The sequence below is a fragment of the Nerophis ophidion genome, linkage group LG07, assembly GCF_033978795.1.
Source record: "Nerophis ophidion isolate RoL-2023_Sa linkage group LG07, RoL_Noph_v1.0, whole genome shotgun sequence".
NCBI lineage: Eukaryota > Metazoa > Chordata > Actinopteri > Syngnathiformes > Syngnathidae > Nerophis > Nerophis ophidion.
In genome coordinates, this window is record NC_084617.1 from 10347536 (window position 1) to 10370504 (window position 22969).

General features: G+C 42.4%; 1 protein-coding gene across 2 annotated transcripts in view; it reads left to right on the top strand.

The window, feature by feature from the left end:
- Positions 1 to 352: 352 nt before the first annotated feature.
- The window catches only part of gpr146 (G protein-coupled receptor 146), a 43708-nt gene continuing 21091 nt past the window's right edge, over positions 353 to 22969 (top strand). The window contains exons 1-2 of one of the 2 annotated variants that reach the window (XM_061905321.1): positions 353 to 607; positions 17681 to 17748. The gene's annotated coding sequence lies outside the window, so the exon portion shown is untranslated. The remainder of the gene's footprint in view (positions 608 to 17680; positions 17749 to 22969) is intronic. The other variant, XM_061905320.1, reaches the window with a different exon arrangement.

Sequence of the window (22969 nt, forward strand, 5' to 3'; positions counted from 1 at the left end):
CACATCTAACACAATTTCACAACTCATATTTGCATAGAGAACGTTGCAACATTTTTTTTTTTAAACAAATCTTTTCTTGCGGCCCAGCCTCACCCAGACTCTGCGTCCAGTGGCCCCCAGGTAAATTCTGTTAGGGACCCCTGACGTAAAACGTTTCACTATGTTCCTTTCTCGTCCTGAAAACATTTAGTTAGTGTGCATGTGGTTCCGCCTTCTCTCCCTCAAACGAGGCCCCGCCCCCCTTTTTTCCCTGTCCAATCAAAGCGTACTACGTCATCGAGTGGCTCGCGACCCGAGCTGAGCGGTGGGGGGGGGGGGGCAAGAAGGGGGAGGGGTCACATGTGTACACATTGTAGTTCGTAACACGGACTGCCCACTTTTTTCTCAACAAGCGACGAAAAAAAAAGTTGATAGTCGAAGCCCCCGCGAATGGATTCTGTTGTCTAATTTCATCTCGTAGAAGGATTTGCTTGTTTTTAATTTAAAAAAAAAGGGACGTTTGCGCTCCGAATGAAGCCTTTGAGATATGCCAGTGGAAATGCTTCATCCTGACCCGAAGCCTCCGTAGGTTGTCCGCCGACAGCCAGCCAAGTCTATACCGTCTCTGGTAAGTTGTGTTTATTTATTTATTTTAAGTTATTTTACAAAATAAACACTCATACCTCTTTTAGTTGTGTTTGCCTTGACAAAAAGCTGACGGGAGGAGTCGGAGAGGAGACTACAAAGGTGACAGCTAGTATACTCTTTGATCTCTGGCGTCAAGTGCCGCGGACTAGGTCAACACTAATGTCCTCCGTGTGTGTAAATAACATACTGTTTGTTAAAGTTAACATCCTTTTATTTCAACTGTGTGTACATTAGGATGTTTCCAACTGTGCTGGTTTAAGTTTTACAACGTTTGGTCAGAATTTATTTGAATGGACTGTAGCCTTTACCATGAATTGATTAACGAGGTGGCGACTTGTCCGGGGTGTACCCCGCCTTCCGCCCGATTGTAGCTGAGATAGGCACCAGCGACCCCAAAGGGAATAAGCGGTACAAAATGGATGGATGGATGGATGGACCTCCAGCTGAGATAGGCTCCAGCGACCCCAAAAGGGACAAGCGGTAGAAAATGGATGGATGATTAACGTGGGCCGAATGCAGCTCCAGCAACCCCCCGCGACCCCAAAATGTTAAAGCGGTAGAAAAAGGATGGATGGATGGATGATTAACGTGGACCGAATGCAGCTGAGATAGGCTCCAGTGACCACAAAAGGGACAAGCGGTATAAAATAGATGGATGATTAACAATCATCCATCCATTTTCTACCGCTTATTCCCTTTCGGGGTCGCGGGGGGCGCTGGCGCCTATCTCAGCTACAATCGGGCGGAAGGCAGGGTACACCCTGGACAAGTCGCCACCTCATCGCAGGGCCGACACAGATAGACAGACAACATTCACACTCACATTCACACACTAGGGCCAATTTTTAGTGTTGCCAATCAACCTATCCCCAGGTGCATGTCTTAATACTGTTGAAATTAATTAATATAGACAAGCGAAGCCGGCGGCGTTTCTGGGTGTTGTTGATAAATGGCTTTGGCCTTAAATGGTAGAGTTTTAACTTGCACTTACAGATGTAGCGACCGACTGTAGTTATTGACGGTGGTTTTCTGAAGTGTTTCTTGAGCCCATGTGGTTTAGTTTAGTTTAGTTTAGTAAGGATCCCCATTAGTCTACACCGCAGTGGAGACTATTCTTCCTGGGGTTTGGGCAAAAACATCACACAATCGCAAAACAAATGCAGTACAACCTGATCAAATAATAAAATGTTGTAATACAAAAAGTTAAATCGTCTTAGTTACCAGTTCGAACTGATAAACTGTTATTTTTTGCAAATATTAGTTCATTTGGAATTTGATGCCTGCAACATTAATTTAAAAAAAGCTGGCACAAGTGGCAAAAAAGACTGAGAAAGTCAACAACAAAGAACCAAAACAAATAATACATTTGAGTTTACATAATATTGTTCATACCAAATATAAAAAGAGCAATATAAATATATATGTATATATGTGTATATATATATATTTGTGTTTTTTTTGGCAAAAATAAAACAAAGAACCGATGGCCTAAAATATAAACATTAGTGTACCAAGACAAACAATAAGTGACGAAAAAGTACCATCCATCCATTTTCTACTGCTTGTCCCGTCATCAATAAAATAGTCAATAGTGTTGATATCCTTTACAGGCTGATGTCGCTTTTTGATGCGGTACCCTCCGAGGGATCAAAGGTCCAGAATACCATCGCTTACCTGCAGTGGTTTCTCCGAATTCTCTGAACCTTTTGATGATATTACAGACCGTAGGTGGTGAAACCCCTAAATTCCTTGCAATAGCTCGTTGAGAAATGTCGTTCTTAAACAATTTGTTCACAAAGTGGTGACCCTCGCCCCGTCCTTGTTTGTGAATGACTGAGCATTTCATGGAAGCTGCTTAAGCGGTAGAAAATGGATGGATGGATGCTTTTATACCCAATCATGGAACCCACCTTTGTATTAGCAGATTGCACAGTACAGTACATATTCCGTATAATTGACCACTAAATGGTAACACCCGAATAAGTTTTTCAACTTGTTTAAGTCGGGGTCCACGTTAATTAATTAATGGTACCCAATAAGTATTTGATGAGCATTCCTCAACTTTCTCAGTCTTTTTTGCCACTTGTGCCAGCTTTTTTGATTAATGTTGCAGGCATCAAATTCCAAATGACCTAATATTTGCAAAAAATTACAGTTTACCAGTTCAAACTGGTAACTAAGACGATTTTACTTTTTAATATCCACCTGTTTTTTCACAAATTGTTTTGGAAAAAAACAACGGCAAAATGTACAACATTTTAGATATTTTATTGTGTGACTCTTCCAGTCTTTGTGTATGAACTTAGTGGCCACTAAGATTCTTAGTGAATCTAAGTGGCTACTTCCCTCTAGTACAGGTGTGTCAAACTCATTTTAGATCGAGGGCCACATGTAGAAAAATCTATTCCCTAGTGGGCCGGACTAGTAAAATCACGGCCCGATAACTTAAAAATAAACACAATTTCAGATTATTGTTTAAAAATAGAACAAAAACATTCTGAAATTGTACAAATCATAATGGTTTGTTTTTTACACCAATATGTTATATATGTGGTTAATGGTATTCTATCTTTATTTGTTGTTATTTACGCTTTCTGAATAAATGATGTGATAATTTTCATCAATTTGCTGTTTATTTTCAATCTATCGAGACAAAAAAATCATATCAAAGTCAAATTACAGGATGTTTGATCATTTTCCTCGACATAATGTGGTTTATTTTGTACATATGTAGCATCATCTACAGAAATTTTAATAATTGCTCTTGCGACATCCAGTGTGAATTATGTGAATTATATTTATATAGCGCTTTTTCTCTAGTGACTCAAAGCGCTTTACATAGTGAAACCCAATATCTAAGTTAGATTCAAACCAGTTTGGGTGGCACTGGGAGCAGGTGGGTAAAGTGTCTTGCCCAAGGACACAACGGCAGTGACTAGGTTGGCAGAAGCGGGAATCGAACCTGGAACCCTCAAGTTGCTGGCGCGGCCACTCTACCAACCGAGCTAAAGCGTCAGTGGACACATTTAGAACAGCAGTTTCTTTATTCAAAAATTTCAAGTTGATTTTTATACTTAGCAAATTTATTCCGAGGGCCGGATAAAACCTGTTTGCGGGCCTGATCCGGCCCTCGGGCCGTACGTTTGACACTGCTGCTCGAGTGCATCCTGTTTCAGGTGTTGTCTTGGGATGTCAAAACGTAAACATCGAAGATTTTTGTAAACGTTTCCATACACAGCTTGATGAGAACGAAATGCGCATTCGTGAGTTTAGAAAAGGTCAAATTGAGTTCAACTGGAAAAGTTCTAGTGCATTTTAGGTTCGGCCTCAAATTTCACCCCAAAGAAGACTATCCTTAAATTTTTATGAGTCATGTATACACAGTACAGGCTAAAAGTTTGGACACAGCTTCTCATTTCAATTTTTTTTTTTTTACTTTCATGACTATTTGCCATGTAGATTGTCACTGAAGGCATCAAAACTATGACACCTGTGAAGTGAAAACTCTTTCAGATGACTACCTCTTGAAGCTCATCGAGAGAATGCCGAGAGTGCGCAAAACAGTAATCAGAGCAACGGGTGGCTATTTTGAAGAAACTAGAATATAATACATGTTTTCAGTTATTTCACCTTTTTTTTTGTTAAGTACATAACTCCACATGTGTTCATTCATAGTTGTGATGCCTTCAGTGACAATCTAAAATGGTTTAATGAAAACAAAGAAAATGCATTGAATGAGAAGGTGTGTCCAAAATTTTGGCCTGTTTTTGTTGTTATTTACCAGCGGCCGGGGACCAATGCCAACTTTTACAATTGTACCTCATTAACAAAGTTTGAGAAAGAGTTAAAAAAAAAAAAACATTACAATACCTACCTAGTAAAACTAACCCCGGATTTCCACTGGATGCGTAATGGCAGCAGAACGGCGCCGTCACGGCAGCGGACTCTTTCCGTTTTTCATTCGAGTCGATGTGTTTCCACGGAAACGGAACAGTGTCGATATGCATTCCTGCACTAAACTGGCTGTTCAAGTTGAACAGGAAGTTATGCAAAAACACAAAATAAAGCCTGTGTTATACTCTCAAAATAAAATACAGAGTGTTCAAGGCAGACTGAATGGGCGGAAACAGACACAAAGTCAATTTATCAAAGGTTTTCAGATGTATTTTCACCTTGTTGACACAAATGGGTTAGGACAAAATGGTTTTGGTGGTCCAAAATGTAAAAAATCATATACAGGCATATCCCTTTCAACAAGAGTCTGTCCGGAAAGTATTCAGTGTTTTAATTATTCAAAATGTTGTTATGTTACATCCCTCTATCAAAATAGAATAAATTCATATTTGTCCTCAAAATTCTACAGACAACAACTCATAATGATAATGTACTTTTTTTGTTGTTGTCATTTTGCAAATTTATTAAAACTAAAACAATTGCATGTGCTTTAGTGTTCAATACTTTGTTCAATTACAGCCTGAAGTCTTTTTGAATACAATGACAGAATCTTGGCAGTTTTGCCCATTCCTCTTTGCAGCACAAGCTCCGTCATGTTGGATTTGAGGCGTTGGTTTTCATCCAGGATGTTTCTGTACATTGTAACTCGATGGTCACTCTGTCAGAGCTGCGGCATTCCTTTTGTGGAGAGAAGAGAAACCTTTCAAAAGGACAACCATCGCTGCAGGAATCCATCAATATGGTATAGTGGCCGGACGGAAGCCATTTCTTAGTAAACAGTTTGCCAAAATGCACCAGAAAGACTCTCAGACTATGAGAAACAAATATTGAACTCTTTGGCGTGAATGCCAGGCTTCATGTTTGGAATGAAACTAGACATCGCTCATCACCAGGCCAATACCATCTCTACAGTGGTGGCAGCATCATGCTGTGGGGATGTTTTTCAGCAAGAAGTGGTCAACTAGTCAGGATAAAGAAGAAGATGAATTTAGTAATGTACAGAGACATCCGGGATGAAAACCCACACTTCCCATCCAACCAGGGCTGGGCGATAATCCAGGATTACGAGTTATATCGGTATATTTTTGAAAGAAATATGTATTTGAGACAAGCAGCCATACCGATACACACTACCCAAAACCAGTGAGGTTGGCTTGTTGTATAAATGGTAAATAAAAACAATGATTTGCAAATCCTTTTCAACTTATATTCAATTGAATAGACTGCAAAGACAAAATACTTAAACGTTCGAACTGATAAACGTTGTTATTGTTTCCAAAAATTAGCTCATTTGGACGTTGATGCCTGCAACATGTTTCAAAAAAACCTGGCACGTCCAGGGACGTATTTCCTGAGTTTATAAACATAATATATCTTTTTTTTAAACGAAAAAAGATGTGATGCCAAAAAATATTGACGTAATCATGGTAGTATCGACTAGATACGCTCTAGGTCTTGGTATAATTACAGTGGATGTTAGGTGGCGTTTGTTTACATTTTTACGCCGGTGAGCTACGTTGTGTAGTGAAACATGTTTAGCTATTCCTCATCCTGCAGGAATGATACTTGTAAGAAACGTACTTCATTTGTCGCCATGTAGACCAGGATTAGTAATTTATAAGTAGCTAAAACGCTGCCGACTGGGGCTGGACTTTAGCCGCTAGCTAGCTAGCCATGTCTTAAAGGGGAACATTATCACAATTTCAAAAGGGTTAAAAACAATAAAAATCAGTTCCCAGTGGCTTGTTGTGTTTTTTTAATTTTTTTTCAAAATTTTACCGGTCCCGGAATATCCCTAAATAAAGCTTTAAAGTGCCTTATTTTCGCTATCTTCGAAACCACTATCCATTTCCCTGTGACGTCATACAGGGCTGCCAATACAAACAACATGGCGGTTACCACAGCAAGATATAGCGACATTAGCTCGGATTCAGACTCGGATTTCAGCGGCTTAAGCGATTCAACAGATTACGCATGTATTGAAACAGATGGTCGGAGTATGGAGGCAGATAGCGAAAACCAAATTGAAGAAGAAATTGAAGCTATTGAGCGAATAGCTATTGACGCTATTCGGCCATAGCGTGGGTGTACCCAATGAAGTGGCCCGTAGCATGGCTGCCTTATTAGCATCGCCGGTAAAATGTGCGGACCTAATGTTCAGGACTTTCGCATCTTGTGACACTGGAGCAACTTAAATCCATCGATTGGTAAGTGTTTGTTTCGCATTAAATGTGGGTATCCAGTTTCAAATGTACATACAGCTAGCGTAAATAGCATGTTAGCATCGATTAGCGTAGCATGTTAGCATCGATTAGCTGGCAGTCATGCCGTGACCAAATATGTCTGATTAGCACATAAGTCAACAACATCAACAAAACTCACCTTTGTGATTTCGTTGACTTAATCGTTGCAAATGCATCTGCAGGTTATCCATACATCTCTGTGCCATGTCTGTCTTAGCATCGCCGGTCAAATGTGAAGACACTTTGGTACATTCAATGGGGGTCTGGCGGCAGATTTCTTGCCAGTGGTGCAACTTGAATCCCTCCCTGTTAGTGTTGTTACACCCTCCGACAACACACCGACGAGGCATGATAGTCGAAAAATAGTCGGAAAAACGGAAAATAACAGAGCTGAGACCCGGTGTTTGTAATGTGAAAATGAATATGGCGGGTGTGTTACCTCGGTGACGTCACGTTCTGACGTCATCGCTAAAAGACCGATAAACAGAAAGGCGTTTAATTTGCCAAAATTCACCCATTCAGAGTTCGGAAATCGGTTAAAAAAATACACGGTCTTTTTTCTGCAACATCAAGGTATACATTGACGCTTGCATAGGTTTGGTGATAATGTTCCCCTTTAAAGCACCTCTTCCGGTGGACGTTTCAGTCATATAACTTCACCTTTATGGTTAGTTTTTAAGCCAAAATGCGTCCATTCTCCTTTTTCTGTCCACACACTGTGTCTGCTTGTTGGTACTCCGTGATTGTGCGCTGCCGAACATGCTCCTCTGTTCGTAAAACCAGAATGTCACGACGTGACAAGGACGGGGGGTGGCGGACCAGTACTTTTCAGACGCGGTATAGTACCGAATATGATTCATTAGTATCGCGGGACTATACCAACACCGGTATACCGTACAACCCTATTTTAAAGTTAAAATCTGTTTTCCATATTGATTTTATACCCCTAATAATCACCAATCATTAAATCCAATGAAGATGTTAATGCTCTGCTTGGAACTCTGGAGAGGTACTAATCAAGGTATTCATATTGTGCTTGCAGTTTGCACATGTGAACTACTCTGCATCAGATAGAGAACTGGCAACATAATACATTAGTTTATTGGAAAATACAAATGCGCTTAGCAATGTTTGCATAAGCAGCCACATAGACACTAAATCTTGGTCCCCGGTAGGTGTATTTACTAAGATACTCTATTTGTAAATAATGTCAGTGTCCCTTCAAACACAATTCCAAGTGAGCAAGACAATAACAATGTCCATGTACGCAGCAATAGAAATGCAATGTTGGCTTACGTGTGATAGCAAACATATGACTACGTTTAGGAGTGAAAGCTGTAGTTTGACAAAATACTTGCCGCTGTAATCTTCCCGCTCAGCACATTAAACGCAGCTTGAGATTTAAGGCCCCTTGCGCTCTGGCCCTGCCTGCACTTGTCCCCCCGTCAACTTTATCCATGTGACCAAAAGCGACATGTGGGGTTGGGGGGAAAGGGGGGAGGCCGTGGCTTAAGTGCGCTTAAGCCTGCTTTGTGCTGACCACTGAACTCTGACTCTTGTTGACTGCTGTAGCAGTTCCACACACCGGGAGAAAGAAGTTGGTCGAAAGCTGTCAGAGAACGTGACCGACACTTGACTGAATGGAGTGACGACTGCATAAACAGCCTCGGTACACTTTAAATTGGATTAGATTAGGGCTAGTTAAGATGATTAGGTCATAATAGAGCATCTCAATATTTGTATTTTTGACACTTCTAATCAGAGTTATTATACCAAAATTACCATGGTTATTATTATCGCGTTATTTTTAAATGTGCTCAAAATTTTGAAAAAAAGTATTTATCCATCCATCATCTTCCGCTTATCCGAGGTCGGGTCGCGGGGGAAACAGCCTAAGCAGGGAAACCCAGACTTCCCTCTCCCCAGCCACTTCGTCTAGCTCTTCCCGGGGGATCCCGAGGCATTCCCAGGCCAGCCGGGAGACATAGTCTTCCCAACGTGTCCTGGGTCTTCCCCGTGGCCTCCTACCGGTTGGACGTGCCCTAAACACCTCCCTAGGGAGGCGTTCGGGTGGCATCCTGACCAGATGCCCGAACCACCTCATCTGGCTCCTCTCGATGTGAAGGAGCAGCAGCTTTACTTTGAGTTCCTCCCGGATGGCAGAGCTTCTCACCCTATCTCTAAGGGAGAGCCCCGCCACACGGCGGAGGAAACTCATCTCGGCCGCTTGTACCCGTGATCTTATCCTTTCGGTCATGACCCAAAGTTCATGACCATAGGTGAGGATAGGAACGTAGATCGACCGGTAAATTGAGAGCTTTGCCTTCCGGCTCAGCTCCTTCTTCACCACAACGGATCGGTACAACGTCCGCATTACTGAAGACGCCGCACCGATCCGCCTGTCGATCTCACGATCCACTCTTCCCTCACTCGTGAACAAGACTCCTAGGTACTTGAACTCCTCCACTTGGGGCAGGGTCTCCTCCCCAACCCGGAGATGGCATTCCACCCTTTTCCGGGCGAGAACCATGGACTCGGACTTGGAGGTGCTGATTCTCATTCCGGTCGCTTCACACTCGGCTGCGAACCGATCCAGCGAGAGCTGAAGATCCCGGTCAGATGAAGCCATCAGGACCACATCATCTGCAAAAAGCAGAGACCTAATCCTGCGGTTACCAAACCGGAACCCCTCAACGCCTTGACTGTGCCTAGAAAATTCTGTCCATAAAAGTTATGAACAGAATCGGTGACAAAGGACAGCCTTGGCGGAGTCCAACCGTCACTGGAAATGTGTCCGACTTACCGCCGGCAATGCGGACCAAGCTCTGGCACTGATCGTACAGGGAACGGACCGCCACAATAAGACAGTCCGATACCCCATACTCTCTGAGCACTCCCCACAGGACTTCCCGAGGGACACGGTCGAATGCCTTCTCCAAGTCCACAAAGCACATGTAGACTGGTTGGGCAAACTCCCGTGCACCCCCAAGAACCCTGCCGAGAGTATAGAGCTGGTCCACAGTTCCATGACCAGGACGAAAACCACACTGTTCCTCCTGAATCCAAGGTTGGACTATCCGGCGTAGCCTCCTCTCCAGTACACCTGAATAGACCTTACTGGGAAGGCTGAGGAGTGTGATCCCACGGTAGTTGGAACACACCCTCCGGTCCCCCTTCTTAAAGAGAGGAACCACCACCCCGGTCTGCCAATCCAGAGGTACCGCCCCCGATGTCCACGCGATGCTGCAAAGTCTTGTCAACCAAGAAAAATATTTATACTGAAATCTTTTAACCAAATTTTATTTAAAAAAAACACAACATATTTAAAATGATTTCCTTTGTAGGAGAAACATTACTGTAGATCAGGGGTCGGGAACCTTTTTGGCTGAGAGAGCCATGAAAGCCAAATATTTCAACATGTATTTCAGTGAGAGCCATATAATCTTTTTTTAACACTGAATACAACTAAATGCGTGCATTTTTAAGAACAACATTTTTACAGTATAATAAGTCTCTTATTCTTTTTAAAAATGGTAAGAAAAAAATCACGGTGGCAGAGGGGTTAGTGCGTCTGCCTCACAATACGAAGTTCCTGCAGTCCTGGGTTCAAATCCAGGCTCGGGATCTTTCTGTGTGGAGTTTGCATGTTCTCCCCGTGAATGCGTGGGTTCCCTCCGGGTACTCCGGCTTCCTCCCACTTCCAAAGACATGCACCTGGGGATAGGTTGATTGGCAACACTAAATTGGCCCTAGTGTGTGAATGTGAGTGTGAATGTTGTCTGTCTATCTGTGTTGGCCCTGCGATGAGGTGGCGACTTGTCCAGGGTGTACCCTGCCTTCCGCCCGATTGTAGCTGAGATAGGCGCCAGCGCCCCCCCGCGACCTCGAAAGGGAATAAGCGGTAGAAAATGGATGGATGGATGGATGGATGGATGGATGGATGTACTGGTATAGCTTTTCTACCCCTTTTTAAGGAGCCCAAAGCGCTTTCACAGTATTCCCACATTCACCCATTCACACACACACATTCACACATTGATGGCGGGAGCTGCCATGTAAGGCGCTAACCAGGACACATCAGGAGCAAGGGTGAATTGTCTTGCTCAAGGACACAACGGACGTGACTAAGATAGTAGAAGGTGGGGATTGAACCAGTAACCCTCAGATTGCTGGCACAGCCACTGTCCCAACTTCGCCACGCAGTCCCCAAGATAATAACATTGTTATTCTAAAGCTAACCAATAATAAATATGATACTTCTTACAATTAAAGCGACTTCTTGAACAGGTGCGATAGAAAATGGATGGTTGGACAAAAATGCATGAGAATTTTTTATAATTTGAACGTTATTTTTAACACTGTGATTACCGGCGGAATTATTAATTACTTATCGTGTTAAGCAATGTCAGCTAAGATTTATCTGAGAGCCAGACTCTGTCATCAAAAGAGCCGCATCTGGCTGTAGAGCCATAGGTTCCCTACCCCTGCGTAGATAAAAACAGTCTTTCGTGGACCTCATTGATTGAAACTTGTATTAGTAAATTGCACAGTTCAGTACATATTCCGTACAACTGACCACTAAATAGTCAATTGTTTTTCAAGTTTTTCAACTTGTTTAAGTCGGGGTCCACGTTAATCAATTCATGGTACAAATATATACTATCAGCATAATACAGTCATCACACAAGTTAATCATCATAGTATGTACATTGAATTATTTACATTATTTACCATTCGGGGGGTGGGATGAGGAGCTTCGGTTGATATCAGTACTTCAGTCATCGACAATTACATCCATCCATCCATCATCTTCCGCTTATCCGAGGTCGGGTCGCGGGGGCAACAGCCTAAGCAGGGAAACCCAGACTTCCCTCTCCCCAGCCACTTCGTCTAGCTCTTCCCGGGGGATCCCGAGGCGTTCCCAGGCCAGCCGGGAGACATAGTCTTCCCAACGTGTCCTGGGTCTTCCCCGTGGCCTCCTACCGGTTGGACGTGCCCTAAACACCTCCCTAGGGAGGCGTTCGGGTGGCATCCTGACCAGATGCCCGAACCACCTCATCTGGCTCCTCTCGATGTGGAGGAGCAGCGGCTTTACTTTGAGTTCCTCCCGGATGGCAGAGCTTCTCACCCTATCTCTAAGGGAGAGCCCCGCCACACGGCGGAGGAAACTCATTTCGGCCGCTTGTACCCGTGATCTTATCCTTTCGGTCATGACCCAAAGCTCATGACCATAGGTGAGGATGGGAACGTAGATCGACCGGTAAATTGAGAGCTTTGCCTTCCGGCTCAGCTCCTTCTTCACCACAACGGATCGATACAACGTCCGCATTACTGAAGACGCCGCACCGATCCGCCTGTCGATCTCACGATCCACTCTTCCCCCACTCGTGAACAAGACTCCTAGGTACTTGAATTCCTCCACTTGGGGCAGGGTCTCCTCCCCAACCCGGAGATGGCATTCCACCCTTTTCCGGGCGAGTACCATGGACTCGGACTTGGAGGTGCTGATTCTCATTCCGGTCGCTTCACACTCGGCTGCGAACCGATCCAGCGAGAGCTGAAGATCCCGGTCAGATGAAGCCATCAGGACCACATCATCTGCCAAAAGCAGAGACCTAATCCTGCGGCTACCAAACCGGAACCCCTCAACGCCTTGACTGCGCCTTGACTGCGCCTATCGACAATTACATCAACAGAGAAATGTGGACATTGAAACAGTGTAGGTCTTATTTAGTAGGATATGTACAGCCAGCAGAGAACATAGTGAGCTCAGATAGCATAAGAACAAGTATATACATTAGAAATACATTTGATTATTTACATTAGGTTATTTACAATCCGGGGAGATGGGATGTGAATGGAGGAGGGTATTAGAAAAGGGTTGAAGTTGCCTGGAGGTGTTGTTTTAAAGCGGTTTTGAAGGAGGATAGAAATGCACTTACTTTTACACCTTTTGGGAGTGCATTCCACATTGATGTGGGATAGAAAGAGAATGAGTTAAGACCTTTGTTACATCGGAATCTGGTTTTAAAGTGGTTTGTGCAGCTCCCCCTGGTGTTGTGGTTATGGCGGTCATTTGTACTTCGTTATCAGGGAGATGTAGCGGATTTTATAGACCAGGCTCAGTGCAAGTTGTTTTACTCTGTCCTCCACCCTGAGCCAGCCCACTTTGGAAAACTAAGTTGGAGTGAGGTGTGATCTGGGGTGGAGGTCTAAAAGTAACCGCACCAGCTTGTTCTGGGACGTAGAAATTTAATGTGCGTATGAAAGCAACTAAAGCATTAAAAACAAAGTTTTATGGCCGGAAAAAATAACAAATAACTTAAATGAATGTGAAAATTGTGCAAGATAACTCTTTATGGACATAACAGATCCGGAGTATATGTCGGACTCTTGGCCAAACTACGAAAAAAACTGCGACTTATAACCTGAAAAATACGGTACTCAGTGGCCTAGTGGTTAGAGTGTCCGCCCTGAGATCGGTAGGTCGTGAGTTCAAACCCTGGCCCAGTCATACAAAAGACTATAAAAATGGGACCCATTACCTCCCTGCTTGGCACTCAGCATCAAGGGTTGGAATTGGGGTTTAAATCACCAAAAATGATTCCTGGGCACGGCCACCACTGCTGCTCACTGCTCCCCTCACCTCCCAGGGGGTGATCAAAGGTGATGGGTCAAATGCTGAGAAAACTTTTGCCAGACCTAGTGTGTGTGTGACAATCATTGGTACTTTAATATTGATATTTATGAGACTGGTTTTCCAGTATATGTACATTTTTGACTCCTGTTGTAATTTCTGTTTTTAGTAAAACAAAAAAATTATTAAATATATATATATATGTATATATATATATATATATATATATATACATATATATATATATATATTATTATTATTTTTTAATTATTTTTTGTTTTATTTATAAAAAAAATATATATATATATATATATATATATATATATATATATATATATATATATATATATATATATATATATATATACTGTATTGGATCCATTATGGATTGAACTTTCACAGTATCATGTTAGACCCGCTCGACATCCATTGCTTTCCTCCTCTCCAAGGTTCTCATAGTCATCATCGTCACCGACATCCCACTGGGTGTGAGTTTTCCTTGCCCTTATGTGGGCCTACCGAGGATGTCGTAGTGGTTTGTGCAGCCCTTTGAGACACTAGTGCTTTAGGGCTATATAAGTAAACATTGATTGATTGATATATATATATATATTTATTTATTTATTTATATATATAGGCCAACAATTTCGACACACCTTTTCCTCATTCAATGTGTTTTCTTTATTTTTTTCATGACTATTTACATAGTAGATTGTCACTGAAGGCATCAAAACTGTGAATGAACACATGTGTAGTTATGTACTTAACAAAAAAAGGGTGAAATAACTGAAAACATATTTTATTATTCTAGTTTCTTCAAAATATCTACCCTTTGCTCTGATTACTGTTTTGCACACTCTTGGCATTCTCTCAATTAGCTTTAAGAGGGTCACCTGAAAATGAGAGATTTGATGACTTCAGGGACAATCTACGGTGTAAATAGTCATGAAAATTAGGAAAACACATTGAAATGAGAAGGTGTGTCCAAACTTTGTGCTGTACCGTATATTATTCTGTCTAATGTGCAAGTAGTGACAATGACAATTGTTTTTGTGTGAAATGCGAATGTACCCAAAGTTGCAAAAAAACATGGTCCCTTTCTGACGTCATTGTTAGTAAGTGACTGTTGTTTGAAGTCTTTCCCTCATTTTAATCAATAAAATGCCTTATTCCACTTCCAAAAAGTATTAGCAGCTGAGGCAGTTGCCCTCAAGAGATTTAGGGGCCTTTTCTTGGAAGATCCTTTCGGTATTTTAATGGCCTTTCAAAAAGTAGTTCTGTGGTTCTCTTGCTGTGAATTATACACCAGAAAAAATAAAAAAGATGTGCACTGGATGTCACTTGGACTCCTGTCAACGCCGCGCAGCCACAGTATTTGTGAATGTGAGTCACGCCGTCTTGTTTGGATCTGCGTAGTATTCTTCCCGCTTTTTTGGTCTGTACTGTTGCAGTGAATCATGTGACATACGGTAAGCCCGTCATTTCTGAGAAGCGTCTGGTAAATTCCTCTTAAGATATAAGACGAGGGGTGTGGCTCCCCGGCATGTCGCACTCCTCCCAAATACTCACACACGGAGCACGTGCGGGGTCACTCTTACGACATGGTGTTCGGTGGGGCCCACGCCAGGCCTCCCCATCTGGGAATAGTTCACGCCAACACGCTTGACGCAAAGTAGTGTAAAAAGTTCACACTGTGGGCTGGACTGCAGACGTTCGCAGCAAGAACCAAAACAAGTTGTTGTTGTTGCTACAAGGCTCAGCATAAATAGTCTAAAAGCACGTAGCATATTTTTATTCAACGAGCTACTTTATATCATGCAGAAGTTTGTTTAACACTTAAATAAATAAATGGGTTGTACTTGTATAGCGCTTTTCTACCTTCAAGGTACTCAAAGCGCTTTGACACTACTTCCACATTTACCCATTCACACACACATTCACACACTGATGGAGGGAGCTGCCATGCAAGGCGCCAACCAGCACCCGTCAGGAGCAAGGGTGAAGTGTCTTGCTCAGGACACAACGGACGTGACGAGGTTGGTACTAGGTGGGATTTGAACCAGGGACCCTCGGGTTGAGAGGTTCTTTAAAAAATCACCGTAGGAAAATTGCAGATTGTGAAAAACTGCTATGAAAGTATATATTTTGAAACAAGTCAGTTTTTTTTAAAGGCCTACTGAAACCCACTACGCAGTCTGATAGTTTATACATCCATCCATTTTCTACCGCTTATTCCCTTTTGGGGTCGTGGGGCGCTGGCGCCTATCTCAGCTACAATCGGGCGGAAGGCGGGGTACACCCTGGACAAGTCACCACCTCATCGCAGGGCCGACACAGATAGACAGACAACATTCACACGCAGTCTGATAGTTTATACATCCATCCATCCATCCATTTTCTACCGCTTATTCCCTTTTGGGGTCGTGGGGCGCTGGCGCCTATCTCAGCTACAATCGGGCGGAAGGCGGGGTACACCCTGGACAAGTCGCCACCTCATCGCAGGGCCGACACAGATAGACAGACAACATTCACACTCACATTCACACACTAGGGCCAATTTAGTGTTGCCAATCAACCTATCCCCAGGTGCATGTCTTTGGAGGTGGGAGGAAACCGGAGTACCCGGAGGGAACCCACGCATTCACGGGGAGAACATGCAAACTCCACACAGAAAGCTCCCGAGCCTGGATTTGAACCCAGGACTGCAGGAACTTCGTATTGTGAGGCAGACGCACTAACCCCTCTGCCACCGTGAAGCCCACTTTATACATCAATGATGAAATATTAACATTGCAACACATGTCAATACGGCTTTTTTTAGTTGACTAAATTACAATTTTAAATTTCCCGGGAGTTTCGTCTTTGACACGTCGTGTAACGATGACGTGTACGCGTGACGTCACAGGGTTTTTAGGAAGTGTGAGCGCTACGCACACACACAGGTAAAAGTCGTCTGCTTTAACGGCATAATTACACGGTATTTTGGAAAGCTGTGTTGCTGAATCTTTTGCAATTTGTTCAATTAATATTGGAGAAGTACACAAACAATCCTATATGCAATTTGAGTGATACTAATTTTCTGCAAATGTAAAAACAAATATGAATTCGGACTAAAGAATTGGTGCCGATGGAAACTAAGAAAAGGGATTTGGGTACACTATCTGGAGTACAGGGCAGGCAAGTGGGGGATCTTATGTTCGTGGATAACTCCTCTGGCAGGGGGCTCCCCTCGTCTCCTTTAATGCACAGCATAGGACACATAGCAAGAGTGGTCCTCAGGTCCTGTTGATCAGGGGCAGTAGCTCCACAGCCACAGATCCACTATTAACCACTAATATCACAGTCAAAACGAAAGCTTGTTCCCATAGGCACCATAAACTGTTAATTATGTTTAGACAAAAGTGTATATTATATATACTATTATATTTATAGTATTTATATAGGTGTGTGTGTGTGTGTGTGTGTGTGTGTGTGTGTGTGTGTGTGTGTGTGTGTGTGTGTGTGTGTGTGTGTGTGTGTGTGTGATGGATATGTGTGTATTTTGGGTATATGCATGTGTGTATGTATGTGATTATGTGTGTATGTGTGTGTATATATGTATATATATACATTGTATATATGTGTGTGTGTATATATGTGTGTGTTGTGTACATATGTGTGTGTACATATGTATATATGTAAGTGTGTGTGAATTTAAATGTATTTTATATAGACAATATATAGCAGCAACCACTGAATTGAATTATATTATATATATTATTGTATTATATATTGTATATATATATATTGTATATGTATAGGGGTGGGACCTAATAAGTTTACTTCTTCCTACTCTCTTTTGAGCCAATCTTGGCATCTACAAAAGATTAGTCACATGTAATGTTTTCAATGTAGGTGTAAAAATAATGTATCTATATATTTCTTTTGTATTTTATGTCATTCTCTTGTTTTGTTTGCATGGCTCAAAATACACCATTCATTCATTCATTCATTCAAGTCACAGTAGAAAGATGGAGTTGGGAAGCTTTAGCCTTTAGCCACACAAACACACGGTGATTCCTTGTTTAAGATTCCCGGAGGTAAAAATTTTACTATGGATCACAGCGCGGTCAAGCGAACATGAATCCAGACCAAATGTCAACCAGCAGGTTTCAGTGAGAAAACTGTGGTTAAAAAGTCAGTTCTTACGGGATAAGAGCTGAGCTTGTGCCGTCCATAGCTGCCGTCGACTCCCCTGAGACACTGCGCGTCAACACCCGGTCGTGGACACACCCCTCCGACTATTAGGTAATATTAAACTCACTAAAACATTAGCAACACAATAGAAAGATAAGGGATTTCCCAGAATTATCCTAGTAAATGTGTTTAAAAACATCGGAATATGTCCCAATGCTATCGCGTTTTTTTGTGTGTTTTTTTTCTAGTCCGTCGCTATCAATATCCTCAAACACGAATCTTTCATCCTCGCTCAAATTAATGGGGAAATTGTCGTTTTCTCGGTCCGAATAACTGTTTTTGTTGGAGACTCCCACTAAAATCAATGTGTATATATGAGGAGCCATGACACTTCCTGAATATGTTTTACACCCCCGCGCCCCCAACCCCGCCCACCTTACCGACTCACGGGTTTAGTTTACTAAATTGCAGTTTTAAATTTCCCGCCAAGTGTCGAGTTGAAAACATCGCGTGCGTTTGACGTCACCGGTTGTAGCGGACACTATTTTCCAGCCCGATCCAAGCTATAAGTCAGGGGTGTCAAACTCAAATACAGAGTGGGCCAAAATTTAAAACCGAACAAAGCCGCGGGGCGTATTTGAACAAATTAACCTTTTAATAGGGACCCAAACTAGTTTTGCATTGAATATTGAACAAGCAAGGCTTATATAACTTTATAGTGACATGCAAAATCCAGTTTCAAATAATAATAATAATTAAAAAATATCAATGGCATATCATCCATCCCTCCATCCATTTTCTACCGCTTATTCCCTTTCGGGGTCGCGGGGGGCGCTGGCGCCTATCTCAGCTACAATCGGGCGGAAGGCGGGGTACACCCTGGACAAGTCGCCACCTCATCGCAGGGCCAACACAGATAGACAGACAACATTCACACTCATATTCACACACAAGGGCCAATTTTAGTGTTGCCAATCAACTTATCCCCAGGTGCATGTCTTTGGAAGTGGGAGGAAGCCGGAGTACCCTGAGGGAACTCACGCATTCACGGGGAGAACATGCAAACTCCACACAGAAAGATCCCGAGCCTGGATTTGAACCCAGGACTGCTATTATTTACAGCTAAAAAGAGTTAAAAGTGAATTGATTTGATTTATACATGTATTTGATATTGATTATTTGAGAAACGCTGACACTGGATTGATTTGTTTTCTATTTTATAGCCTAACAAAGGGTTAACTAAAATACTACATGTTCCACAATGCATTGCGGCAAACCGGATGTAATGAAAGGAGCGGGAGCAGGTGCATTGTGGTTGATGAGACTGAGCGTTACGAGCCTTCGGGTGATGAATGAATGACAGATAACAAGGTACAAGGATTGTTTTGTACCGTTTGTATCCCCACATTTTTCTTATATAAAGTACAACTTTATTTACACATTTTGACGTCCTGTCCAATACTTTGATCGTAGTTAATCTACATAACCTTTTAATAGGGACCCAAACTAGTTTTGCATTGAATATTGAACAAGCAAGGCTTATATAACTTTATAGTGACATGCAAAATCCAGTTTCAAATAATAATAATAATTAAAAAATATCAATGGCATATGAAATAAAATTTAAATAAAAATTGAATGCCTCTTTTCGGTGGTGGGGTTGAGGTGGATGGGGTTTGGTGATAGGGGGGGTGTATATTGTAGCGTCCCGGAAGAGTTAGTGCTGCAAGGTGTTCTGGGTATTTGTTCTGTTGTGTTACGGTGCGGATGTTCTCCCGAAATGTGTCATTCTTGTTTGGTGTGGGTTCACAGTGTGGCGCATATTTGTAACAGTGTTAAAGTTGTTTATACGGTCACCCTCAGTGTGACCTGTATGGCTGTTGACCAAGTATGCCTTGCATTCACTTGTGTGTGTGTATAAGCTGCATATATCATGTGACCGGGCCAGCACGCTGTTTGTATGGCGGAAAAGCGGACGTGGAGACAGGTTGTAGAGAACGCCAAAGTTAGTGCCTTTAAAGCCCACCCCAAATAACGTTGTCCCTGATGAAATTCGGGAGGGGCACTGAACTTTGGGAGTCTCCCGGGAAAATCGTGAGGGTTGGCTAGTAAGAGTATTAGCGGTGAATGCGGTGTTACAGCGGCGGGCCAGCTCTAATGTTAATTTGATATTGCCTCAAGGGCCAAGTGAAATTACACGGTGGGCCAAATTTGGCCCGCGGGCCAGAGTTTGACACCCATGCTATAAGTAGTCCGCTTTAATCGCATAATTACACAGTATTCTGAGTAATTTGCTGAGTCTTTTGCAATTTGGGGGGGGGGGGTATAAAATAGTCAGGAAGTGTCATGAGTACAAAGGATTATGGGTATTTGTTGTGTTGCGTTTATGTTGTGTTACTGTGAGGATGTTCTCCCGAAATGTGTTTGTCCTTCTTAATTGGTGTGGCTTCACAGCGTGGCGCATATTACTAAGAGTGTTAAATTGTTTATATCACAACCATTAGTGTACTCTGTGTCACCCAGTATGCCTTGCAGTCGTGTGCATGTTGCTGCGGAAGCCACACTCAACATGATGCTGGACTGACAAGCAGATTGTACAAGTTGTAGTAGGCGTCAAAGCCAATGGCTTCATAGCACGCCCTAATACTTATTATCTGGGTGACTACCGGCAGTCATTCAGGAGAATAATAGCGTCTCTTATTATCTTCTTCGCTTTATGACACGGGTCTTAAATGGCACTTTGAATGGCAAAGGATACCGATCACGGAACCATGCATATCAAATATTTCCGGATGGTTCAACCGCCACCCGCCCGAATCTAATTAAAATCTATTTTTTCGTCATGTAAACCGCGCGACCCACGGTTTATCCGCGGATGAGACCGCAAACCGCGCATCTCTAGTAGACACAGAATCATCATACTGCTGTGATTATATGTATCCAGTGTTCATTCAAGGCTAAGGCAAAATATCGTAAAATATATCGTATATCGCGATATGGCCTAAAAATAACGCGGTATTAAAAAAAAGGCAATATCGCCCAGCCCTACTGTCCACGCTTGTGGCCACTGAGCCTTTAGAGGTGCAACTGCAGTTTTACTTAACTCAATATTATTTAATACAAGAGACTACTCAAAGTGTTTTTACTACAACCCAATTTAAGTACATCTAAAACAGCTTAACTTTAAAATATGCTTGCCATCTTGACTTCTGATTCCAAAGCAACTATTGAGAGCATGTGTAATTGCAGGGCAGTTCATATAAAAATATTTAGATGCCCAGATATACAAAATCTATCTGCCTTTTAACAATATTACTTCCTAGCAATGAAGTTAGCGCCCACATATCTGAAGTACAGCTCTTCTCTCTTTCACCACAGAAGATTGTGGATTTCTCCTATTAAAATCTTGCTGCTCTTGTACATTATCCAGCATTTCTTTGTCTGTGACCAGACTATCAAGGGTGTATGGAGAATCCCAACTCCTGTAAGAGCTCGCGTCAATATCTGATGTTTCTATTCCAAATTGTATGGGTGTTGTTGATGGAGAACTGCCCCAGATCTGCTCGCATAGTTGGAAGTACAGCAAAACAACACTAGCTTAACCATTTCTTCCACCTGCGTCGACTATTTGTCCGTACTTTACACAAATCGCTTTCAGTTTAGTGTCGATAGTTGTTTTTTGTCATGTCCTCTTTCCCATGAGGAAATTCCTCAGATTACCCTCCAAGTCCGTACCGCTCCAAAAATAGGGTAAGAATGTCACCATACTTGGACTGGCAAGTTTCCCAGTCAATACTTTGTTGAGTTTTGTTAACTTTAAACTCCAAAACGATGCTTAAAAGTAGCTCTATTCCTCTTTCAGTCCACATATATAATTCTTTCTTGCCGTGACTCGCCATTTTTGCTATATGTCACCTCCGGAAATGACATTTTGGATGTTTCTGATTGACTAAAGGGAATAAGCGGTAGGAAATGGATGGATAAAATGGTCTTGATCCTAGGCTACAGCGTCCCCAGTATTTTGGGATGCGAATGATACTCAGTGTATGCATTTACTTGGAGACAGTAATAGTTTGGCTGGATATCTTGTTAAGACATTAGTTAAGGCGGCCGCCTTAAAGGGGAACATTATCACAATTTCAAAAGGGTTAAAAACAATAAAAATCAGTTCCCAGTGGCTTGTTGTATTTTTTGAAGTTTTTTTTCAAAATTTTACCGGTCTCGGAATATCCCTAAATAAAGCTTTAAAGTGCCTTATTTTCGCTCTCTGCGAAGACACTGGCCATTTCCCTGTGACGTCATACAGTGCTGCCAATGTAAACAAACAATGGCGAATACCACAGCAAGATATATTGACATTAGCTCGGATTCAAACTCGGATTTCAGCGACTTAAGCGATTCAACAGATTACGCATGTATTGAAACAGATGGTTGGAGTATGAAAATATTGAAGAAGAAACTGAAGCTATTGAGCGAATAGCTATTGACGCTATTCATAGCCATAGCATGGCCGAATAGCTGCGTTAGCATCGCCGGTAAAATGTGCGGACCAAACGATCAGGACTTAAGCATCTTTTGACACTGGAGCAACTTAAATCCGTCGATTGGTAAGTGTTTTTTTCGCATTAAATGTGAGTGAAAGGAAACGTAATATAGTTGCAGATGCATCGACAGGTTATCCATACATCTCTGTACCATATCTGCTTTAGCACCGCCGGTAAATAGCATGTTAGCATCGATTAGCGTAGCATGTTAGCATCGATTAGCTGGCAGTCAACATCAACAAAACTCACCTTTGTGATTTCGTTGACTATCGTTGCAAATGCATTTGCAGGTTATCCATACATCTTTGTGCCATGTCTGCCTTAGCATCGCTGGTAAAATGTGGAGACACTCTGGCACATTCAGTGGGGGTTTGGCGGCAGACACTTTGGCATCTTCGGGCCAGTGGTGCAACTTGAATCCCTCCCTGTTAGTGTTGTTACACCCTCCGACAACACACCGTCGAGGCATGATGTCTCCAAGGTTCCAAAAAATAGTCATAAAAACGGAAAATAACAGAGCTGAGACCCGGTGTTTGTAATGTGTTGAAAATGAAAATGTTGGGTGTGTTACCTCGGCGAAGTCACATTCTGACCTCATCGCCTCCAGCGCGATAAACAGAAAGGCGTTTAATTTGCCTAAATTCACCCATTTAGAGTTCGGAAATCGGTTAAAAAAATAGATGGTCTTTTTTTCTGCACCATCAAGGTATATATTGACGCTCACATAGGTCTGGTGATAATGTTCCCCTTTAACAACAAAGCGCTGCGGGAATCCCTGCTGTAGAATG